The sequence below is a fragment of the Quercus robur genome, chromosome 8 (genome assembly GCF_932294415.1).
Source record: "Quercus robur chromosome 8, dhQueRobu3.1, whole genome shotgun sequence".
In the NCBI taxonomy this organism is placed as follows: Eukaryota; Viridiplantae; Streptophyta; class Magnoliopsida; order Fagales; family Fagaceae; genus Quercus; species Quercus robur.
In genome coordinates this window covers 16626250-16644560 of record NC_065541.1, presented here as the reverse complement: position 1 = coordinate 16644560, position 18311 = coordinate 16626250, and the positions used below count along the sequence as shown (strand labels likewise).

The 18311-nt window shown below is 34.9% G+C and overlaps 1 pseudogene; it reads left to right on the top strand.

Annotated features, from left to right (window-relative positions):
* LOC126695952 (G-type lectin S-receptor-like serine/threonine-protein kinase SD1-1) overlaps positions 1–17920 on the top strand; it is a 58458-nt pseudogene extending 40538 nt beyond the window's left edge.
* The last annotated feature ends 391 nt before the right edge of the window (positions 17921–18311 follow it).

Sequence of the window (18311 nt, the reverse complement as noted above, 5' to 3'; positions counted from 1 at the left end):
GCATAGTGATCGATTAATCGTATTAGATTGGTTTGGTACAAACTACAAAGTAGGAAAATTTTTTGTTAAGTTTCTAGATGGTACAACTATTGGTGGACCCTGAAGTGGATTTTTTTTTTTTTAATTTTAATTATGAAAATTTTACTGACTAGTTTGTCTTATTTTACTATGATTATTGATGTCTTATGGTAGTTGTGAAATTTGATAGTATTTGTTTACGGAGTTGGTTCAGTTGATAAGGTTAACAATATACTTTATATTATATTTTCTATGTTGGTATAAGATATATTAAAATAATCTAAAAGAAAGGAATAAATCTCATTGCTATGTTACAAAATAAAATTAAGTAAGCATCGCAACAATTGTTCCAAGACGAAAGCACCTATCTTTTTGGTACTCATGAAAGCTCACATCTAGATGTATCGTGTTTTGGATGAAGGGCATATCTCACTTGTAGTGCCTGTTGTATCAATTTCTCTTTCGTGATTAGTTAAGATGACTATTTATATGTGATTTGTCATTATTTTTTTTTTAGCAATATATGTGTGAATTTCAGTAAGATATTCTTATATTTTTTCAAGGGATTTTGTTAGTACTTTATTTTTTAATTCTTGAAGGAGGTAACAAATCATTTATTTATTTTTAATTATATACATACATATATATATATATATATTGAGGTTTTAATGTTCTAGGAATATGTTCTTCTATCGAAGGAGTTAGAATTTCTTAATATTCATAATTACATATATGGTACCAATTCTCTTGTAAAAATATGTGTGTTTGGATTGACTTATTTGTTGCGTTGTTGATTTATTAAAAATGGGTGTATAAATGTAGTTGTACATAGAAACAACGGATGCTTTAAAAGGCTTTATATAGATAAGTTAATAATTTTTTTTTATATATAAAAAAACCAAACTCAATATAAAGAATAAAACAATTTTATTTTATTTTTATTAAAACCTCTAGCCTCTTTATTGCGTGCATAGTCAGTTTTTGTGTCTTAGAAAAAAGGTGTAAAACAAAGTGTGCTTGACTGCCATCACAACCTGTTACTTGGTGTTGGGTTTGAAGATATAGTTTAGGAAGTTCTTAGAATAAGAATGTCTACATTGTAGTGATGGGTGTAGCAGTGATGCTTCTTGACTGTCTTGGCTACGTAAATGAGTTGGGAACTTTTATGAAGCGCAAACAATGCTGACATATTTACCACATCAGGATATGGCTAGGTTGTGGCACAAAAACATTAGAAGATATCTATTCAATGTTGCCAAAAAACAGGAAACCTACGATATTAATAAGTTTTTGTGTATATATTTATTTACAAAATTGGGTGTTTGTGAAGCTGATAGAGGGAAAGAAAGGAGATTTCAGTATGTTTGATTTGCTTTAACTGTGTATTACTGTCGAGGTTTCAATATCTTATTTGCTTCCAAGTTCAAGTAGAACTTTTTTCATTACAAAAACAAAACTTGTAACTTGTAGCTATTTTGACTATTATAGCTAGTGATCTTCAAAACAAAATAATAAATATATAATAATTCTGATTAGGTAGAATTATTAGTGCCCATATTGATCACATTAGGCATTGCTTTCTCTCAATAACGTAATAATTGGGTTCTGCCCTTTTTAGCTGATCCAACGTCTAATTTCATGTCAAACACATTAGTGCATTTGGATGTAGTTATTTACTAAAAGCTTTTTTTATGAAAGTTGGATAAAGTATTGTTAATTTATATCCAGAAAAAAGAAAAGAAAAAAAAGAAAGAGGTTTTAAAAATCTATACTTAATAAGTTCAAAACTAAAGGAAAAATGCTTTGCCAAATGGACTTGTTTAGCTTTGAGAAAGGTTTCTAACTATGTACTTGTATGCACAATCCACTCTAATTTGCATGAAACTGCAACTGATAAGCAGCTACTATTGTTGAGCACGTGTACATGTATCTATTAATTAACATGTTCCTTACATGTCTTTCACAGGTGATGTTGTTCGCAAAGATTTGAAATTATAGTCAGAGGCACAAAGTTCACAAAAAATTCCGATCACTGTGCAAGAAAATCCAGAAGCCTCTCAAAAGCCATTCACCTTCATTTTCTTTCATTTTATCTTGGTACCCGCCCAATTCCCACGCCTTTTCTTCGTTGTGCTTACTATCTTTCTTAATTTGATGCGTCCTTGCATCTTTGTAACTCTTTTTGTTGTAATTGTTCTTTTCTTTTAATTATATAGATTAAGATTTGTATCATAGGGCTGTATCTAAGACATACGTAGCCGTATGATACAAATTTTGAAAAGATACTTGTAAAACAAACACAGTTGGAACATACCCAACGTGTAGTGTTGTATTGGAAAGGGAAGTGGTTTTATATTTTAATGGGTGAATATCTCGCTCTTCATATTAATTGCATGAAGAGATGCCTGAGTGTGCGTGTGTATATGCAATTAACTTCAATTTCCTCTTAATTTAATAAGTTGGGAAGTACCTAAATATAGATATTATCACTTCATACATCTTCTCTTTTGACTAACTTATTTCATAAATGAAATAAATTTTCATAAATTAAATTATTTTCAACCCTTCATACAACTTTCTTCTTGACTAACGCTTTTCATAAATTAAATAAACTTTAAACTCCATAACAAAATGTAACAATCGACTCCCAACAAGTAATACCTAATTACATGGATGCATTCGGTTCTTTCCTGCTAATATAGAATCAACAAATCATATCGATTTGTTCGTAACAATTCACTTAGACCAACTCTTGGAACCTCAAAGGAGTGGGCAACAATATATTCTATTTTGGACTTACAATATCATCATACATAGCATTTAGTATATGCACTCTATTACAATTCTATAGAAAATCAATTGTGTAAGCAAGATAATCGTTTTTCTATTATATTTTGTCATTAACCAAACATCAGTTCCCTGAAAATGAGTTCGAATAAAATAACAATTAAAATGAAGTCCTTGAGGCCAGCGGTGACATAAGTATGTAGTTGCAGATTTTTCTTACAAACATAAATAAAAGTACTCATAGTTGGTGTGTAATATAATATATAGCTTTTTTATACATCTTACATGTTTACATGATTGTACTACATTGTGTACATGTGGTCCAATCTTCTATTATGTTAAGAATTCTTGAGCTTCATTTTTGCTTCGTAATGGGGGTTTCAGGTAGGAAGACACTGAGCCATCTGTGATTTTTCATCTTCCACAGCTTGCTGAAGATAAGGTAGCTTTCTTTTCATTACTTGCCTTCTGGGAAATGCACTTGGGTGTAATATTTGATTACAATTAATACTTATTCCCTAATTTAGCTATAGTTGCCCTATAGTCGCGTTCCTTATAAATGTAGCTAAAACCCAACACAAATACCAGTGTTTTTAAAAACGTAGCTATAGGTATCCTTTGTAAGAAGTACGAAGTTTCACATGATCATAGCTGCATTCATTTTGACTGTCTTCTCTGTATGTTACAAATACGACTATAGTTACAATAAGTGAGGCTTTAAAAACTTTAAATCACCCAACACAGTCAATCTTTGTATTTAATTTATAAATTTTGAAGATTCACAACACAAAATCTTAATTTCGTTGTATAATTTAATAGAAAGAAAAAAAAATTATGATACATTACTCTTAATGGAAATAGTTATTACATTTGCGTTATTGCTACATGTATGTTGTGACTTGTGAGGAATGCACAACCTTCTTAACAACCTACTTGTAATTTATGAACATGACAACACTTCATAGTTCCTATATATGTCAGTAAATGTTTTCTTCCTCTTTCCATAATAACAGTATTTAATATTTGTGTAAATGTCATATTTACAGATGCAAGTGAAAGTATTATTATAGTAATTAGCCATTTTAGGTTGAATCACCATTATTGAATCCACAGGGGTTATTCGGTACATATTGAGAAACATACAAACAGGAAAATGATTTTAGCTTAGATTATCACATGTAGGAGACGACTTCTTTGTTGGACATAGTTATCTTGGTATTCTGGAGGTTATAATTATTACAATTGCATGCATATGTGATTTGTTAATATCTTATTCCAACAATTATGCTTAAAATATTCCAAACATATCACATTAAGTTATGCTTCATTTAGTGTTACTATTTAGAAAATTGAAAGTATAGGTTATTCTTGATGTAGTGATATATATATGTTCTATGAAAATCTATGCATAGTTGGGTATGTTTGTTCTTTACAAATCAGTAATAGGTCTCAGATCACCTCTGAATCTAATTTGACGGTTTATTGGCTATGCATTACCAAATGTTGTTGTAGGTCAGATATTGTTTATCTTGTATAGTCATGGATAAAAGTTGGATGAAGAAGCAGAGGGGTTCAAGGGAATATATTGAAGGTGTACTTAAATTTGTGGAATTTGCATCAAAACATGCAAGCGATGGGAAAATCTTTTGTCCTTGTACCAAATGTGTGAATATGAATTTGGTACTGCCAGGGGTGGCACGTGAACATCTTTGGAGTAAGGGGATGCTTCAAAATTACACACTTTGGAAATGGCATGGGGAATCAGCGGCTGTGCCAACTGCCACTGAATGTGGGAGTAGTCATGTCCAAGAGTCCTTAGAACAATACGGTGACTTTTGTGGGATGTTGCATGATTTGTGCCCCACGCATGGAATGCCACCTGAACCAATGGATGAAGGGGAAACTGTGCAACAACCGGCTCAAGGTCCAAATGATGGTGCACAAAAGTTTTACAAAATGATAGATGATGTGGACAAACCTTTATATGCTGGGTGTACAAAATTTAGCATATTCTCAGCCATCGTTGTGTTGTTCCAGTTGAAGACTCTTTGTGGTTGGACGAACAAGTCATTTACTATGTTGCTTCAACTTTTGATGGATATGCTCCCTTCTGACGCTAAGTTGCCAAAGGACCATTATGAGGCCAAGAAAATAATTCGAGATTTGGGTTTGGGGTATGAGAAGATCCATGCTTGTCCCAATGATTGTATGCTATTTTGGAAGGAGAATGTTAACCTCGAGGCATGTCCTTGTTGCGAAGAAAGTAGGTGGAAACCGAATGAGGCATCTGTTACAAATAATAATGCCTCATCTAGTAAGGGAAAGAAGAAAGCTACAAAGATCCTACGCTGGTTTCCCTTAAAGCCAAGATTGCAGCGATTATTTTTGTCACCCGACTTGGCTAGTTCTATGAAATGGCATGCTAATGGTCGTACAGAGGACGGGGTAATGCGGCATCCTGCTGACTCAGATGCATGGAAAATGTTTAACACTACGCATTTACAGTTCTCGTCTGAGCCTCGTAATGTCAGACTTGGATTAGCTGCGGATGGATTCAACCCCTTCGGAATGCTGAGTACTACTCACAGCACTTGGCCTGTCATGCTAGTCCCTTACAATCTCCCGCCTTGGTTGTGCATGAAACGGTCATCTTTGATTTTATCACTAGTTATTCCTGGACCTAAATCGTCAGGGATTGCAATAGATGTGTACTTGCAACCCTTAGTAGAAGAATTGAGGGAATTATGGGATGTTGGAGTAGAAGCGTACGATGCATCTTCAAAAAATGTATTCCAATTGCATGCAGCATTGATGTGGACGGTACATAACTTTCCTGCATACGCAGATGTGTCGGGTTGGAGTACGAAGGGTAATTTTGCGTGTCCTTGTTGTGCCTCAGAGACCGACTCCAAATATTTAAAAAATGGCCGCAAATTCTATTACATGGGACATAGGCAATGGTTGGGTAGTGACCACGAATTTCGGAAAGAAGATACTTTATTTGATGGATTCACTGATATGCGAGTGGCTCCTGTGCCACCAGTTGCGTCAGACATAATTGTGGACACTGAAACTTTACTTACACGTTGTCTGGGAAAGAAATGTCGAGAAAAATACAACAAAAGAAAGAGAGGTGAGGCAAACTAGTGTGTTTGGAAGAAGAGAAGTATTTTTTTCACATTGCCTTATTGGAAGGATCACAAGTTGCGACACAATCCTGATGTGATGCATATAGAGAAGAATGTGATGGACAATATACTTGGCACTTTGCTGAACGTGAAGGATTGGACAAAGGACAATTACAAGGCACGCCTTGACTTGGCGGAAATGGGAATAAAGAGAGAACTCCACCTACAGCGAAAAGGTGATGATAAGTATATGATACCGCCTGCGTGTTTTCATATGACTGCATTGGAGAAAGATGGTTTCTTGCAAGTTTTGCGAGACGTAAAAGTGCCCGATGGATATGCTTCCAACATCTCCCGCCGTGTCAACCTCAAAGAACGTAAGATTTCTGGTTTAAAAATTCACGATAATCACATCCTGATACAACAACTCCTTCCAATTGCTTTACGAGGATCTTTGCCATCGCATGTTATTAGGCCTTTGATAAAGTTAGCTTGTTTCTTTAGGAAAATTTGTTTGAAAACCCTTACGGTGTTTGATATTGCGAGTGCTGAGGCTGACATTGCAGTGACGTTGTGTGAATTGGAAAAGATATTTCCTCCATCTTTCTTCACTGTGATGGTACATTTGGTCATGCACTTGGCTACTGAAGCCAAGATTGGTGGTCCAGTTCAGTACCGTTGGATGAACCCCATTGAGAGGTAAGTCATAGGTAATACATGTACAGTATGAGGTTTCATGTGTGCTTTGTAATAGCTAGTGTCAATTACTAACCTTGTCATGCGCATTATAGGTACTTCTCACGCCTTAAGTCTTATGTAAGAAACAGGGCTGCTCCAGAAGGGTGTATTGCCGAAGGCTACATAGTGGAGGAATGTTTAACGTTTTGTTCACGGTATATGGAAGGAGTCGAAACTATATTCTCACGACCCACAAGGACGATGGAGGAGTCAACAGGGGTGGTTTCAAGTGTGGCACTAGAAAGTAGGGAATTAACCCAAGCTCATCGCTATGTGCTATTCAATTCTGAGAACATTTACCAGTTTCGTGAGTAAGTATTATGGACATCAATATAATTGCACGAGAATCCAATGTGCGCTCCGTGTATTAACACTAATACAATTGCCATCTCATGTAGGATGCACAAAAGTTTGACGAAGGATGAACTTCAAAAGGGCCACTGTCGTATATCCAATGCTACTATTCATAAGCACCACATGGAGAACTTTTGTGGCTGGTTTAGATCTCACGTACGTGTCATATATTCAACTTTTTAACATTGCAACTTTCCCATAAGTAGAAGGACGGTACTAATTAGACTCAGTTAATTTGTTTGATTATATTAGGTGATGTCAATGACTGCTGCTGATAGGGAAAGAACTGGACTTAGTGATACACTTGTTACGCTTTCGAAAGGGCCATATACTTCAGTAAATCGGCTGAAACATTATGTCATAAATGGGTTAAAATTTAGGAGTTCGAATGTCGAGGGAAATAGAAAAACGCAAAATAGTGGAGTTAGTGTTGCCACTGAAGGTGGCAAAATGTACTATGGTGTGTTGACAGATATCATTGAGTTGAATTATTCTGGCAATATCAAAAATGTGTTATTCAAGTGTAAATGGGTTGATGATCAAAATAGGAGGGGATATAAGACTGATGAGTTTGGGTTTCCTATGGTGAATTTTAATCATTCCGTACATGGTGGGGAGGAAATGGTGCATGAACCATATGTGTTGGCGTCTCAAGCTACACAAGTTTTTTATGTTGAAGATAAAAGGCAAAAAGATTGGTATGTTGTCGTTAAAACGAAAGCCAGAGATGTATTTGATGCAGGTATTGGGCCCCATTGTAATGAGGATGACACGGATGAGTTTCTTGAGAACATCCCGTACTCTGTCACTAGTCCTGATGTTGGTAGGGATGACCTTCGTTGGGGTCGAGATGATGTGGAGGGAATGACAATTGATGCCTCTATCATTGGCCCAAGAGATCTTCCTAAAATGGACGACTTGGATGAGTGTGAGTTCATTGATGATGACTCCAACGATGAAGATGACAACGAAGTCGATTACAGTGATGATGAGTAGTGCAATAGGATATTGTTGTGGTATGCGTAATTGTGTTATAGTTAATTATTATTGAAATTATAAGTTCTCATTTGTAAAGGCATATTGCGTGCAAAGTTTGACATTGTTGCATATATATGTACAAACTGTTATTTTGTCAAAATTGTTAAAAAATAAAAGTTTGAACATATAATCACTAATAACATAGACATATCTTTCCGGTTCGTTCAGGGCTCTGGAGTCACTATGACTCTGCGTATGACTTGAAAAGCACAACCTAGAAGGATTTAGACGTTTGAAAGGGTTGTTATTGTGAATTCCTCCCTATCAGTCTATGACCCTATCCTCTTTCACAATTTGCCTACGGATGTATGTAGTATGTACATGATTTAATTGTGATTGAGCATGACTAATATGTGATTAAGCTAACTCAAACAAAGTGGGAAGTGTGAACATAATTTTAGTAGGAAATTAATAGGCTAAAATAAAAACTTACTTCATTTACATAACAAAGTTGCTACAAACGAGACTAAATCTTTACCTATACTAAAAGAGAAAATTGTAGGGAAAAACATTCAACATGGTTTTGGTATGGGGTTGAGTTGTCTTTTTTTTTTTCTTACTTTGAAATGAAGACTCTAGTTACACTTGTGTCTTTGTTATAGGATATATGTGTCCTCATGACTTAAGAATCGGATTGATACTCATATATAATTATTAGGTGAAACTGTTACTTCTTCATGTTGTTGCATATATATGTTATAATTGTTATATTTTCGTGTTGTTAAGAAATAATAGTTTTAACATACATAATTATCTTTACTACAGTTAACAATTATTGGCCGTGCTTCTTAACCATTTTTCCTCTTTGTGTTGTAAAAGGTGTTGGACGGAACAATGGGGAGGAAACGTCAGTTGCGACTTGTTTACGTTGGGCAAGGATCATCACAGTCACGACAACGGGTGGAGGCAGCTGATGAGGAACCCCACATTTCTGAGGATGCAAGACCGGTGGCAACACCGGTGGCAAGTGACGATGATGAGACACTAGCTCCAGGTATTGGTCATGTTTTCGAATGTAAGGTTTGATGTTTATTATTGGATGCTTAGATCAATTCTAGCTAATACATATAGGAATTCATTTGGTTCACAGTTTTTTAATATTGTAGGATTAATTTATGTTTTGCAATTTCAATTATGAGTTGGTGGTTTACATCATTTCATAATATAATTAAAATATCAAGGTATATTGAGTATATTCTGCTGACTTTGGTCCGTTTGGTCCATTAATTTCCTTTGGGTCGAATTCAGTCGGTTCTGGTCTATTTGGTCCAATTTGGTCTGCTCAATCCATTCATTTCTGCTCAGTCTATTTTGGTCCTACAGTGTCTACCTCGGTCCTTTAGGTCCACTATGGTCCATTCGATCACTTCAGTCCAATTTCATGGCATTGGTTTTTCAATTGGGATATTCCTGACATGTTATATACTTGACTCGAAGCCAACTATATGCAGTAAAGTATAACCAAGACATTCCCTCTGTATTTCCAAATTAACAAAGTGTGGAAAAATGCAAAACCTTGATTATCAATTCCAAGTATGTAGGATCTATTCCATCTTGGGTATCATTCTATCCGGAGAGAGATTAAAAAAAAATGTGATATGTTCTTGTAGATTATTGTTATACTTGCTTAATTAAGCTAGCAATTTCCAATTACCAGTTAACTTTAGGAAATTGGTAAACAAATTTGCTGAAGTTGAATGATCAAAGAGAAGATCGGGTTGAAATTATATATTCTAAATCCAAATTTATTAAGGATAATTGAAGGCAACCCGTGACGAAGCATGGTTGCTCGTCTTTTCAAAAAGCTACGTAAGTGGGTTACATGAATGCGTGGGAGAAAGGCCTAAATTTACTTATGTTTTGTAACCATGAAATCGTAAACCTTTTATTATTTCAATTGGTAGATGCATAATTTTTGCGTGGTGTGACATTTTTCACTAGTTCTAAGCTTTGTTAAATCAGTTCTACTATTGCTGGTCTTGTAGATACAGATGATTATGTTCAAACCCAAACACCGGTACAAAATCCAGCACCGGAACAAAATCGAGCATCAGAAAATAGGCCTGGAAAACGTGGGAAAACAAGGTTGGCTGACATATGGGCAATGACTGGTGAGTACAAAATTCAGTTGCCGTTAAATGATGAAGGCCAACCGATTGGCGATGACGGGGAATTGTTCGTTCGATGGTTGGGCTTGTTTTGCGAGAATGGCCTATTATGCCCGCTTACGCCTGCTGGGTGGGCAAGTGTCCCTCAAAAGTTTAAAAATGATTGTTGGACGGAGATTAAGGTAGTATGAAAATGAAATATTATTTATTTTTATTTATACCTGCTGTCCTAATTAAAATACTACATTTTACTAACTCCACTGTCTTATTTCAGCAACGGTATATAATTGATCCCACTATTGTCAAACCACCCAATCAAATGGGATGGGCAATGAGTCAGCTAGGAGAACTAAGAAGGAATCGCAGGACCAAGTTGAAGAAGGATCACAAAAAACATGGGCTGTCACGTGAACAAGTATTGGCTATTGAACCGCCTGTGGTTATCCCAGCACAGTGGAAGGAGATGGTTGATTATTGGTTCAATGAAAAAACTGAGGTACTACTACTTTCTTCGTCTTACTCATGTTCATGGTAATTTAGTGAAGAGATGTTTTGATTTTTTTAAATTTTCTTTTTTTGATGGTAATGTGGTTGCAGACATTAAGTCTCAAAAACAAGGCGAGTCGAGACAAGCAAAAAGACATAGCAAGATGTGGGGCCAAAAGTTTTGCTCAAATTTCTGCTGAAATGGTAATAAGTAAACTTAGAATTCATAAATGCCTACATGATGTCCCCTGATATTTTGAGGTCAAATTTACCAACTTAATCTCATTTCATATGTTTTAGGAATAAGGATAAGTTAATTAAATTATAGGTTTTTTGGTAAGTAAAAAATGCAATACATAGCTTTATGCATCCTTGTAATATATAGAGATGACGTTGTTAATCCTCTTAATGTATACATCACCCATGGGTAATTTTACTAAGTCCAAACATTTTAGGTTACTCATGGGTAATTTGAGATGCGCATCTCAATCTTATCTCAAATAGAGTGTTATTATAGAAAGTCTATGATGCCTATTTTCTAACTCTCCATGTCATTTTTATTTTTAATCTCTTCATTTAACAACCCCATGTGTATTTGGAAGATAGCTAAATCCTCTCATTATGTTACTACTCTCTCAGCTTTATCTTTATTTCAGTAAGTTTGTTATGTTATGACTATCTCATTGTGGACTTCTGTTAATTGTGGCATAACAACATTATATAGTTAGTGTTTATTGTAATTATGTTTGTTTATCATATAGGCGAAAGATAAAGGGGCGGCTGTCGAACGCGCGGATGTATTTCAAAAAGTATACCGTACGAAAGATGGGGTTGCTGTTAGTGACCGTGTGCAAGATCAGATGGTAAGGACAATTTAATCGAATTGAATTTTAGTGTATTTTGTGTTTGTATTAATTCTGGTATGTAATATGTTGTTTGGTTTTTGTGGGAAAATAGGATAGGATGGCAGTACTTTTGAATGAACAGGACATACGACTACACGGAGAGATTGGTAATAGAATCCTCTAGTCGAAGGACGACGCATATGCTTGGGTGATAGGTCTTGATGAGCGCCCAGGTCGTGTACGTGGGGTAGGCTTTGGGATCAGCCCATCAGGAAGAAGTGCCAAAAACGCATCACAGTTTACCTCGACTACTACTCCATTGTCAAGCAGAACTCACGAAAGGATGTCAGACTTGGAGACGAGTCATGAAGAGCTAAGGGAGGCACTAGCTAAATCTAGGGAGGAACTAGCAATTTGTAGGGGGGAAGTAGCTCAATCCGATGCGAGGCATAGGGAGGAAATGGCTGAAGCTGAGGCGAGGGCCCAAGCACGGATGGCTGAAATGATGGCGTCGATGAAAACCATGTTTGCTTCACTTAGCCAGGGGATACATAATTGGGGTCATTCTCAGGTACTAAACAAATTTTATTTAGCCAAGAACTTAATATCTTGCACACGCATTGGTATGTGATATTAATACGATGCCTTTAATATATTTTAGGATGACAGTGCTTGATGGGAATGGAACTGTGAATCTTGAGGTAAAACAAAATTTCTCTAAAAGTTTCTCTACAAACAGCAGCCTTCATATAAACATACCATGCTATGATGGATAAAGTATTGCTGAACTTGATTGAATTCGAAGTTTTGACTAGGTTGTTTTAACGAATAGTTGAACTATTGCATAGTCTTCCTCTCATGTTACTATTTGTATTTTTTTTTTTTTTTTAATCCAAATGAGCTCTCTCCCTCATAACATTATTCTCCCAAATTGCTCCATTGTGAGGCCTTTTGATACAACTGTGCATCTAAGCATTGCGGAATTACAATTTCAAATTCATGTTTAGAGTATTATGTATTGGGGGCAAAAATTTGGCAAATTTAACTCCCGCCAGAATAATTTGTGCAGACTTATTTTGAAGTGGACAACATAGCAAACTGGTTGCTGCCTGTGGCTGTTTGAGAGCAATTTAGAATGTACAAAAATCATTTTGGTATATTTTTTGTGATGTACAAAAATCCTTGTGATGTAGGAATGCGAACTTGTGTATTTCCTTTGTGATGTTCATGAAACTTGTGATGTTTATTATGGAACTTGTGATATCGGGATGTAATGACGTTTATGCAACTTGTTTATTTTCTTTTTGATGTATATGGAACTTGTGATGTAGGAATGGGAAGTTGTTTAATTCCCTTGTGATGTTTACGGAACTTGTGACCCCAAGGATGTATTGACGTTTATGGAACTTGTTTATTTTCTTTTTGATGTATATGGAACTTGTGATGTAGGAATGGAAAGTTGTTTAGATCCCTTGTGATGTTTATGGAACTTGTGATGTAGGAATGGGTGATCGTTTAATTCCCTTGTGATGTAATGACGTTTATGGAACTTGTTTATTTTCTGTTTGATGTATATGGAACTTGTGATGTAGGAATGGAAGTTGTTTAATTCCCTTTTGATGTTTATGGAATATGAGATTCTTGGGATGTAATAAGTTGTGAAAGAAGGGAGTTGTGTGTATAGCAGGAAGTTGTATGTATAGCAGGAAGTTCAGAAAGCAGAGAAAAAAAAATTAAAAAAAAAAAAAAAAAACCTATAGCCGCGTTTTTTAAAACGCGGCTATAGCGTGATCAATGTTGCTGGGAAATAGCTATAGCCGCGTTTGACACGCCGCTCCCGCTGGGTCTATAGCCGCGTTTCTTAGAAACGCCGCTATAGGTTCCGTTTCAGCTGCGTTGAAAACGCGGCTACAGACGTCGTATTCAGCTTGTTTGGAATACCTATAGCCGCATTTTTAAAAACGCGGCTATAGGTCTGGTTTTAGCCGCGTTTTCAAAAAACGCGACTATAGTCTTTGAGCTGCGGACTTTAGGCCGCGTTCATAAGAAACGCGGCTAAAAGCCTATAGCCGCATTTTTGGGGTCTTAAGCTGCGTTTTTCAAACGCAGCTTTAGACCCCTTTTTTTGTAAGATATTGTAAGAGCTTTTGTATCAAACAATGAAAAATAGTATAAGGGGTAAATTTTGCACATTTCACCCCAAAAATCCCCCACATTAATTATAGAATTGTGCAAATATTAATTATTTACACAGTTACTATTCATGTGTATTATATATATATATATTTTAATCTCTCTCTCTCTCTCTCTCTCTCTCTCTCTCTCCAAACACAAAATCCCCCACAGAACATCAAATACTTCACCTACACAAAATCATAGTCAAGACTGAACCCACAAAGAAAAACCTACTAAACTCATAAAGAAAACCTACATTTCAGCCACACCATTGAAATGAACACAACCACAACCACTGTCTAAGCTCAGATGAACTTCCGCTTTACTCCAAAGCCATCACAAACATCAAATTGCTATCACCTCAAGGAAGCGACTTGCACAATTGAGAAGCTATGTTGGTTGAGGAAGAGAGAGACATGACTTGAGAGAATAATAAAGAATAGTATTTTAATGAAATGTAGTGTAAAATAGATAATTTGATGTGAAGTGTTTTGAAAAGTGGTTGTGTAAAATAAAAAAAGTAGGTTTTTATGCTAAAATAGACAGAAAATTTTACATGAGCGAATACAAATGCTCTAAGATAGAAAAAATGCATTTGCTTTTTAAGCAAGTCAAGCAATGTTATTAGTCCAGAATTTTGTGCAAACTTGAAGTACATGTGTTGCAAGTGTGTTTATTCTCAATGTAATTTTTGCTCTTCATGGTAGCTTCAAGCCTTCATGGCTTTGCCTTGTTCTATCCTTAGCTAAGTTACTTTCGATATATTAAACCTTGATTAAGTGCCGAGCTTAATACAAGTATATTCGAGACTAAGTCACTATGTTTTATAGTACTTTGAAATGTAAATTTTTATTTATAGATAGATAAGCTGCTAATATAGTAGTTCGAACATTTTTTCCACTACACCCTTAAGCACTTTATACATAGAAAGGTGCCAAATAAGCTATAAGGCTCTTGGCATAAAAAATAAATTTTCGAAAACTATATTTAGAGAACATCAGTCAAACAAATAAATTCAAGTTTGGGTCCGGACCAACCATTTTTTTGTTTCCAAAACAAAGAAACTATATATAAGTCCTCTTACTAAACAGACCATTAGTGACTGGATTTGCTAATTTAGGGGTTGGGACTTTGAGAGTGATGATTGAAATTAGGATATTGATTGAGGTTACCCAACTTGCAGATCAATTTTTTTTTAATTCATTTTTATTTTTTTGTTCCTTGAAATTTAGGAGTTTTTTATTTTTCCTAATTTTGATTTTTTGTTGATGTGGCACTTGTTAATAACAATCAATTTTTCTTATTATTTTAGCGGCATTATGCCAACTGTGCAGTGAGTTAGTTACACAATTTTTTTTAGATGACCACAAGGACGAAATAGCAGGTGTAAAAAGCTTAAGGATCGAATTGAACTTTCTAAAAATATAAGGATCAAATTGAAAATAACTCTAAAATATAGGAACAAAAATGTATTTGTATGAAACTAAAAAGAGGGAGCACAAATTGACCAATAATACTAATACCATACACTTTTGCACATACTTTGTCACAACTATCCTGTATGACAGACTATGATTAATTTTCTGTCACTATCACATGGATTCACCATTTTTTTTCACCACTCACAGTCTACCAAATAAGACAATTGTGACAAAGTGTGTTGCAATAACATTATTACAAATTGATACTATTTTTAAAAGTAAAAATTGTGACCTTTTTCGAGCATAAGGTGTTAACTCCTAAGAGCATTAACATAAGATGATCTACAAAATTTATATTTTAACACTCTAAAACGTCACTTTATCTTTAGCATAACATTTAACATTACACCCTACATCTTATATCTTATTTTAACACATCACCTATTAATTAAAATAACTTAAAATAACACTCACCATTTATTGAAAACCAAAAAAGTAATAAAGAGAGAGAGAGAGAGAGAGAGATATATATGAGAGAGTTAGTAGGAGAGAGAAATCATTAAAAAGAAATTAGCACGTAGCTACAGTATACTTCTACTAGTAGAAGCGTACCATAGAATGTGTTAAAATAATTTAGCATATGACACATCTGATGGAGGTGTATTTTTGGTATTTGGTGTGCTAAATACTAAATTTTAGCATTTAGCACACCTAATGTTAGTGCTCTTAACTGGAACATCCTACTTTGGGTCATGAGCACTCATGGTCATATGCTGCATATGGAATGTGATTTTTGTTACTAATGTGAAAGTTCAAGGTTTCAAATGAAAGATTTAAACTTCTTGAATTTTCCTTATTTAAAACCACCACTACACTATAAAGGTTAAAATGTAATTTGCCCAATTTCTTGTCATTATTCAAGTAGCATACTGAAAAAAGAGCAAGGTTTCCATTTGGGGTTGGTTAAATGGCTTATGATCAATTTATAGTTGAGGTTGAACTAACGTGCATACAATCGAAACTAATCAGTTGGAGTTTCTATATTCTAGTTTCTTATGTATAATGTGAATTGCATCTTGCTACTGTCAGAGAAAATGAAGAATAAAAGGATGTTGGACCATAACATTGAAGGCCACAGTGAAGACCTGGAGCTCCCATTCTTCAGCCTAGCTACCATAGCTATTGCTACTAACAAATTTTCAAGCAATAACAAGCTTAGAGAAGATGGCTTTGGACTTATATCCGAGGCATGGTTGTCAAAATCCCGATTGAGATCTTATGATCTTACGATTTTACGATCCCACCTGCCCAAAACAATCCAAATCTTTTAAAGATCTTTGCGATCGTTTAGGAACGATAAGATTGTACGATTCTGATGATCCCAAAAGACTTTGGTTTCTTGTGATCTTCTTTAACTTGACAGAAGGCTTAGTTGGACCCAAATGAAAAATAAAATCCCAATAGACCAAGTTTTTCCACTCTAATGTAGAGAGAGTGTCAGTTGGACCCAAATAAAAAATATCCCAATAGAGTGTCACATTTTGAGGTTTATGTCCTCTTTAAATGATGTTTACAAATGGATGTAGTGATGTATGGTAATAATATCAATAAATGTATAATTTATGTGATTATTTAACATACCAATGTGTATTTTTTGTTTTTTTCTCAAATAATGTAAGATGTTATGATTCATGATCCGATCATACGATCCACAATCTCACCTACCTCCCACGATCCTACATAGGATAGCAATTTTGACAACCTTGATACAAGGTAACTTTGCAAGACCAATTCGCATCATATTCAACATCAATATAATTTATTAGCAAATTTGAATTTCTAGGGTACACTAGTAGATTGACAAGAAATTGCTGTGAAAAGGCTTTCATGGAGTTCTAGACAAGGATTGAGTGAGTTTAAAAATGAAGTTATGCTGATCGCCAAATTGCAACACTGAAATCTTGTTAGGCTTTTGAGTTACTGTATTGAAGGATAGGAGAAAATGTTAATCTATGAATACAAGCTCAATGGAAGTTTGGACTCCTTCATTTTTTGTTTGAACTTCTCAAAAACTAATAATTTTCTCCAAACTTCATGAAGATATATATATTTTGTTATTTAAAGAAAATTCAATTTCTTGTTTCATTGTTCACGCTAGAATTAGTATTGACATAAACAAGAAAATTGCCAGATCAAACGAGAGCTAATATCTTAGGTTGGTCTATGCGCTTTGACATTATTTGTGGGATTGCGCATGGGCTTCTCTATCTTCATGAAGACTCTAGATTGAGGATCATACATAGGAATCTAAAAGGAAGTAACATTTTACTTGGTGATAAGATGAACCCAAAAAGAGTGGTTGGAACTTAGTAAGTGCTCCTAACTTGTTTTATTATTGACATTTTTTTTATTCAAAGAGTTTTATTCTTAATGATGTTTTGTAGTGGTTATATGGCACCCGAATATGTCATTGATGGCCTATTTTCAGTAAAATCTGATGTCTTCAGCTTTGGAATATTGTTGTTGGAGACAATAAGTGGAAAGAAAAATCGAGGATCTTTCCATCTAGACCATAGTATAAACCTTGTTGGACATGTGAGTTCTCAAAATATTTGATTCTCTATCTTACATATAATGATACAAACAATGATAGAAAATTTTAAAATGTTTTAGGCATGGAAATTATGAAAGAAGGCAGGCCCTTGGAACTAATTGATACTATCGAAGATTGTATGTTACCTCCATATTAGTTTCTTATGTTTGCAACAACATCATAATGATAGGCCAAACATGTCGTTTGTGGTGATGATGTTGCACAATGAGAGTTCACTACCCGAACCCAAAGAGTTGGGTTTCTTTGTAGGAGAAAAGCCACCTTCATCAAGCAAGAACCAACCATCCCTAACCAGTGAAATTTCTATTACCTTGTTAGAGGCTTAATAGTCAAGTTTCATATTAGTTTCATTATATTACATATGTTATAATTGATATTTTACATTTGTAAATTTTGCAAATTGTACACACTTGTATTCTCTGAGTATGTGACATCCAGGGCTATAAACGAGCCGAACTTTGTCGAGTAATGAATGTTCAAGCTCAGCTCGATAGCAAAAGTAGAATGTTCAAGCTTGGCTTGAGCTTGATACGAGCCTACAAATAATGTTCAAGCTTGAGCTCATTATAAAGTATAAAAGCTTGAGCTCGGCTTGGCTT